Raw genomic sequence first — 7,372 nt, forward strand, 5'->3', positions numbered from 1 at the left:
AATATGGGAACCTCCAGAGCCACTAGGGCGAAGCCCGAAAGTCCGATCAGAATAAAAACTACTTAGTTTTCCTATTTAATGCCTGAAGAATCAGTGTACCAAATTTCAGCCTCATAGGTAAAATGGGAAGTAGGAGAATTAGTGATGAGTGAGTCAGTCAGTGAGTGAGCCAGCCAGTGAGGGCATTGCATTTTATATTTATAGATTTATTAACAAATTAATTTAATTCAGTAACATTAGTACAAGGTGTATAGAAGTACAGTATACCTTTACGCTTTAACATTAGTAGTGAAATCAATCAAAATATACACAATAAAACAAAATTAATGGGACGAAAATGGAAAAATTAAAAAATTTCATTTATTAGTGATGGACCCATTACAATGACTTTAAATCAATGAATCAGTCATTTTATCGGCCATGTGTTAGGCGCTGTTATTTAGTTGTTTTTTTACTCGCCTCATACAAGAGCTTGCCTGCGGCTCGTGCGTATACATTTCTTACAAGTGCATCAAATTGCCACTTTGCGCACTAGTAACACAAATAACTATTCACAGACTTGTTTTGAGGTAGGAAATGTAGGTAGAGGTCAGAACAAATATGAAATGTTATTTCATACGTTTTATTAAAATTGTAACTAACATAAATAGCCTCATGGTGGATAAGCCTCTGGATCGTAAATTGCAATATAAAAATGGTTTATGTTACCTTTTTGCGTCAAACGATCCGTGTGTAGTGCCTAAGGGGCAAGATACCCAAGTAGCATAACAATGTTGTTTCAATGTTGTTGTCAACATTTAATCAACATTAATTTAATATTGTCCCAATATTGATCAACGTGGTAACAATATTGTTACAACGTTTTCGTGAAACAAAATACATTGTCTTGACAATGTTGTCTTAATATTTTTCAACGTTGTTTCAATGTTGTTTTCAACATTTAAACAACATTCATTCAATATTGCCCAAATATTGATCAATGTGGTAACAATATTGTTACAACGTTTTCGTGAAACAAAATACATTGTCTTGACAATGTTGTCTTAATATTTTTCAACGCTGTTTCAATGTTGTTTTCAACATTTAAACAACATTCATTCAATATTGCCCAAATATTGATCAATGTGGTAACAATATTGTTACAACGTTTTAATGAAACAAAATACATTGTCTTGACAATGTTGTCTTAATATTTTTCAACGTTGTTTCAATGTTATATGGAAATATTAAGCCAATATTAAGACAATTTTGAAACAAATGTAGAAATAATCAATTAACAATATTTTGTTAACATTAACAGTATTTTGATTAATGTTTTTACAACATTGTTAAAGTATTTTTGTATCGGCTGTATTATCCTGTCAATATTAAGCTTATATTTTTAAAAATTCACAAAATAATTGTTAAACAATCTAAGTATTCAAAATACTTATGCTTGCATAAATGCATAACAAAAATGTCAAAACAAAAAAAAAACTCATTTTAGGTAATACTCTATTGACTGACAAAACTATTATTAATATATTATTTTATTCTTGAATAACAGTAGGCTATGCTATTTCATAAAATCTGCAAAAAGTATTTCTGTGGAATATTGTTGACATAAGTTATGTATATTTATTTCAAGAAAAAGGTAAAAAATGACGTCACAATTTAAAAATATATTGTTTATTCTTTCACAAAGCCCAAAATATACATTTTTTATAGAAGGTCAAATCACAAAAGAGACCAAAAAACCAAGCGAACAAAATATTCTTATAATATATCAAATCTGTAAACAAAAGTAAATCACTTTCAAGATTTAAAAATTAATAACTGTAGGCTCAATGTATAGGCCTAGTGATTGTTGAAAAGTGTTTATATCTTCGCTGACATCTCCATAGGCCCGATTCTCTTCGACTGTAGCGGCATCCTTCCCTTTCCTAAAAAAAGTCTTTGTGTTAAGTTTATTTTGCATGGGAATTGAGAGTATCTGAAAGTATAGAACAAGAAGAGCTGCTATTTCATGTTGTTGAGGGTTGGATAGAGCTTATGAAGTACATCAGGCATGTTTGATCTATGTTCCACGCTCTCACGGCCGCACAATTTTTATTTCAGCTAATACTGCGGTTTCATTGTGGACGAAATGAGAGTAAAAAAATGAAAAAAATATAAAACCTAACCGTCATAAACTAACATAACTAACCAAACTTGCTAATAATATAAAAAGAGATATAAGATAAAAATCTAATGAAGGTTTACTACCTATTCGAAAAAATTGTTCTGTTCATAAAATAAAATTATAAATGCCTCAATTTCTAACAAAAAATGAAGTAATCACATTCTAAGCAAAATCTTTAACAAAAAGTCAGTGTCACCGGAGGGATTCAAACTGGATAACTCTTAGACATCGTTTGAGTACTCTATCCACTACACAACATCGATAGTTGAATTTCGTATCGTTGCGCTAATGGTGTTCTCTCAAGAGAAGAGAGTGACGTCAGACCATGACAGCCAATAGAATGTTCTCATTTCGTCCGTATTGAAAACCGCAGCTGAAATAAAAATTGTGCCTCATGGCCCACTTAAAAATAACTATTTTAAGGTTAAACGTAGCCTTGGAGATTGTTAATGGTTTGCAAGGTCTGTAATTTAAATACTCCCTTTTCCACTATTTTCTCCACTGTCAAAAAATTTTTGCATATTACCATTGACTAAATTGTTGAATAGGGCCTACTTGTATTAATAGCCAAATATAATACAAGTCCTATATTAACCTATATTATGTATGAAAGGCATGTATTTAAAAATTTAGTTAGGCAGAGATAGAGTCAGAAGAGAGTATAAAGGCTTATTTATTTACTCTTATACAAGCTTCAAATTATCTAGAAATATTTTAATATTGCTATTTATTGCCTTATTTTTAGTGAATGAAAACAAAAACTCAACATAAACAATGCGGTAGGCTGTTGTAAAATTAATTATTCGAGGAACGATTTCCTAAACATACAACAAAACCAAAAGCTATTTTTTGCCATTATATCAAACCGTATATAGGCCTACCAATATATTTTTCAAACCGGTAGTCAATATATTTCTTGGCTACCGTACTTCAAACATTAGGTGTCAGAATCTAACTTAATTTTTTTTTTTTTAGTGAAACGATCAAATTTGTTCAATCTTTTTAAGAGGGTGAGCAAATTTTGGTACAAAAACGCCATGTACTATCGGTTCAATAATGAAATACTAAGTATTTATATTATTTCGGACCAAATAGGCTCGATTCAATCGATTAATGGTTGAATGAATACATATAATGAACACTGTTACCGTACCGCGACGGTACGAAGTGCTGCCATCGGTGTTCGAGGTGAAGTGGATAGTGTTCGGCTCATAATCAAATACTTATCAGATCGAATCCCACCGGTGACACTAACATTTTGTCAAAGATTTTGCTTAGAATGTGATTACTTGTGATTTGATTAATCTAGTCAAACGATAGGCCTAGCCATACAATATGAATATGATATAAAGCAATAATTAATATTTAGACAATTACATGCAATTGATACTGTCATGAAAGCTTGAAAAGCACAAGTCAGTCATACAACAGTAAAATATGATACATTAAAGCAAAATAAGTTAATAAGTTCATTGTACTAAAAACCAAATAAGAGTACTGATAGCTATATTTTAGAAAAACATCATGCAAGATTAATAGAGCTAAAGTCTGCTTTGAAAAATCTTTAAGTCTGTAAAAGGGCCTTACAATACAATCAACCAAGCATACATCACATTCTTAAAACTATCTAGGCTAACATGCTGAGCTGACAGAGGAAATCAATTGAAAAGGTCAATTACCTGTAGCTTCAAAGGATGTTAGAAACTTGGTCAGTCTTGTGTAGAGTCTACTGATTTTATTTTGACCTCGTGCCCCATGGTTTTATACGTGCCTGCGTGCCTGTGAAGAATGAGAGTGTTTAAGTTAAGGGATTTTTGTATTTATGTAACTTAAGACACCTGCAAAAATGTACAGGTTGATTACTGTTTGAATTAGGCTTTAATTACTGCGCCATATTCATAAGCAGTGTGACTAAGTTAAAACAAACAAATAAGAATAGCCTATATAAAGTACAGCAAACCTTGATCGGAACAGAACAAGTTAGGCCTACCAACAAATTAATGTAAGTTAGTTTTAGGGGCACTTTCCTGTTAGAGAGAACATTCATTATTATTGATGATTTTACGATCTTAGTTTTGGTTAACGAAAACAAAAACTCAACATAAACAATGCGGTAGGCTATTATAATATTAAAGAGTAATTTAATGGTACCTATTAACTAAAATAACACAACCCAACTACACTAATGCAAAGTGAAATGTAAAGTGATGATGTTAACGACTGATATTTTAGTTTAAAATATCTTTTTAGTCTAACTTATAACTGATATTAGGCTACTGTAGTTGTAATGGTAAGTTAGTGGTTGAAATTAACTTAGTAACTTAACCCTCCAAGTGTCTCTACTTTTGGTCTTAATGTTCGTCCATTTATTGTGCAATCGCAGGGATTTATTAAAATGTATCTTAGAAACTTAAAAACAATGTAAAGTATACTGTTTTATATATCATTTTGTTTGGAAAATTATGGGCTTCAAGGTAGGCCTGGGCCCTAACATATAAAACATTACAAAAAAAATTTTCAACAATTTTTGTGGGGTTAACATTTCTCAAAAATTATAAAATAGGCTAAATGAAAAACATTTATGTTTGCGCTCAATAAGTTGTTATAATTTATCGGTCTACAAATATTTTAAAATAGCCACTTAGTTCAGAATTTTATGAGGATTCCAAAAATATAATAATATAAGGAAGTAGATTTGCAAATAAATAAGTTAAGTTATGGGCAAAAAACCGATTTCGGTACATAGCGTTTAGCTAAGAATGCATAGCCTAACCATAGCTAGGAATCTGGCTGATAATTTACATCAATATCACTACCTACTTCTTCAGGATCATCAACCAGCCCTTCAAAATCACTTAAATCTTCTTATAATGCGCCACGTATATCACTACTTTTGATTTTAACACTAAAACAATGATAAACGTAATAAAACACATCAGTCATCGGTGCGAGGTTAACCAAGCTGTTTAACTTACAAATACGCACGTCAGCTGTCTGCTACAATATTTTCGGAACTAAAATGAAGAAACAGACATCAGGAGAAAGCTCTGAATCTGCTGAAAAAAATTATACCTAACTCGATCCAGTTCAATCCGATTCAGCCAGTCCCAGAGCCGTCGCCGTAAACAGTGTTTGTGAGTCGCAAAAGCGACACATAACACCACAGCGGGTGTGTTATGAGTCGCTTTTACGACACATAACACTCGGAGGGTTAAGGTAGAGCCTATCGTAAAATCAATTTAGGCCCTAGCATAAAAGTTATTTTAGGTTTTAAATAACATACCGGTATTGTTATTCTGCCTTGTGCCTGTGAAGAATGTGTGTTTAGTACATATGTAAGTGCTTTTTGTATGCAAGAGACAAGCAAAAATGTACAGGTTGGTTACTGTTCGAGTTAAGTTCAAATTACTGCCATAACTTAATCATAAGCAGTGTGACTAAGTTAAGTCATAACAAACATAAGAATAGCCTAAGTTTATAAGTTAAAGTACAGGAACCTTGACCGGTACAGAACAAGTTAGGCCTGCTACCAACGAATTACTTAATGGTAGGTTAAGCTACTTAACTTTAGAGGTCGAAATTAGCGAAATTAGTGTAGTAAAATCGATCAATGCAGGCCCTAGCATTAAAATTATTCTTAGGATTAAATAACTTATTAAGTTGTTCTGCTTATAAAAATGCCAACGGTAACTTAACTAAGGCTAATAACTTAATGTAAGTTAGGCCTAGGCCTCCTTTAAATTTACAAATTATTGACCAATTCATAGGATAATTAAACTGTAGCCTACTTTGAAGTTGTAAATTGGCTTTGGTATGTAACTTAAGTTTAGGTAAAATAATATTGACATCCTAGGCTATGTCAAAGTTTAAACTGCAATGGCAAAACAGGAAAACGCATTTTCGTCTAAATTAAGGTTAGGTAAAAAAGATGTGAGATGATTCAAGCCTTGGAGATGATTAACTTATAACTTCAATTTTCTGGGCAAAAATGCATTCATAATGATCTCAATGATTAGGCTAGGTTTTAATTTTTCTTTCAGCATTCAAATGAGTTTTTTTTGTTTGCTTTTAAATATTAGACTTAGGCCTATAAGGCCTAACTTATTTAGCCTACATAGCCTTGCATACTATCACACTTACATATTTTATTTGTGTGTTAACAATCAATCTTAGCAGTTGGTACTGCATTTGTAGGTTAAAAGATTTTAATAAATTAGGCTTGGCTCTATTAAGTTACGACTAGAGTGCAAGCCTAGCCTACTTTGATATGTAACTATGAATGCAAAACTTAACTTGATAACAAGATGCACTTACCTTTAAGCTGGTATCTCAAGTTGACCACCATTAAAAAACTGTATTCAGCCGTAAATAAAATAATTGTATTATTACATCAGAATCTCAAAGCAAAGGGAAAATACAATCATTGCAACATGGTGTGAAGTAAGTGAAATAAAAATTACGAGATTGAGACTAGGACTAGAGATGATTGATTGAAATGAAAGAGATGCTCTGGAGCTGCCGACTGCCGATGATGGAAGATGGTCAAGATGGATGCTACCATGATGCTAGCTGCTAGCTAATAGATAGATCCATCCGCGCGCGTTTTAATGGCGCGCACAAGAAAATAGTTCTAATTTAAATTGAAGATATTTTTGTTTCTACCCGTTTGGGTAGAATTTTTATTTTAGTATTTTGTTTTTAGCATCAACCTTATTCCCTTTATTACTTAACAAAAGCCTAGTTTATATTTATTTTGATTTTCAGGATGAGCTGAGTCCATAAACAGTTTTCAATCTTATTAATGTTGTTTCAATGTTGAAATAAAAATTATTTCAACATTATTCAATATTGACAACAATGTTTTCAATAAATGTTGATCAATGTTGGGAAAATAATGTGTTAATGTTGAAATAATGTTTTTTCAACATTAATCAATATTATCAAACAATATTTTCATAAAACGTTGATCAATGTTGGGAAAATCTTGCTTCAACATTAAAACAATATTCTCAGAACAATATTGTTGACAATGTTAAGCAACATTATTTCAACATTTTAACAATATTGTGTTGCTACTTGGGTACAGCTGTAGTTGTACTAACTACACACGGATCGTTTGATGCAAAAATTAACATAAACCATTTTTGTATAAATAGCCTATTGTAATACTTACAAATCCTTGTCATATTTTCAAAACTAGGCCATGACATA

General features: G+C 31.6%; 1 long non-coding RNA gene across 1 annotated transcript; it reads right to left on the bottom strand.

Moving 5' to 3' along the window:
- Positions 1–1,652: 1,652 nt before the first annotated feature.
- Positions 1,653–6,693, bottom strand: LOC128997296 (uncharacterized). Its single transcript, XR_008491118.1, has 3 exons — positions 6,476–6,693; positions 3,841–3,940; positions 1,653–1,922 (listed from the first exon to the last, which is right to left on the bottom strand). It is a non-coding gene; the product is annotated as an uncharacterized LOC128997296 (long non-coding RNA).
- Between the last annotated feature and the right edge of the window lie 679 nt (positions 6,694–7,372).

The sequence above is a fragment of the Macrosteles quadrilineatus genome, unplaced genomic scaffold (assembly GCF_028750875.1).
Source record: "Macrosteles quadrilineatus isolate MER2022 unplaced genomic scaffold, UCM_ALF_1.0 Scaffold_6__1_contigs__length_79288215, whole genome shotgun sequence".
NCBI lineage: Eukaryota > Metazoa > Arthropoda > Insecta > Hemiptera > Cicadellidae > Macrosteles > Macrosteles quadrilineatus.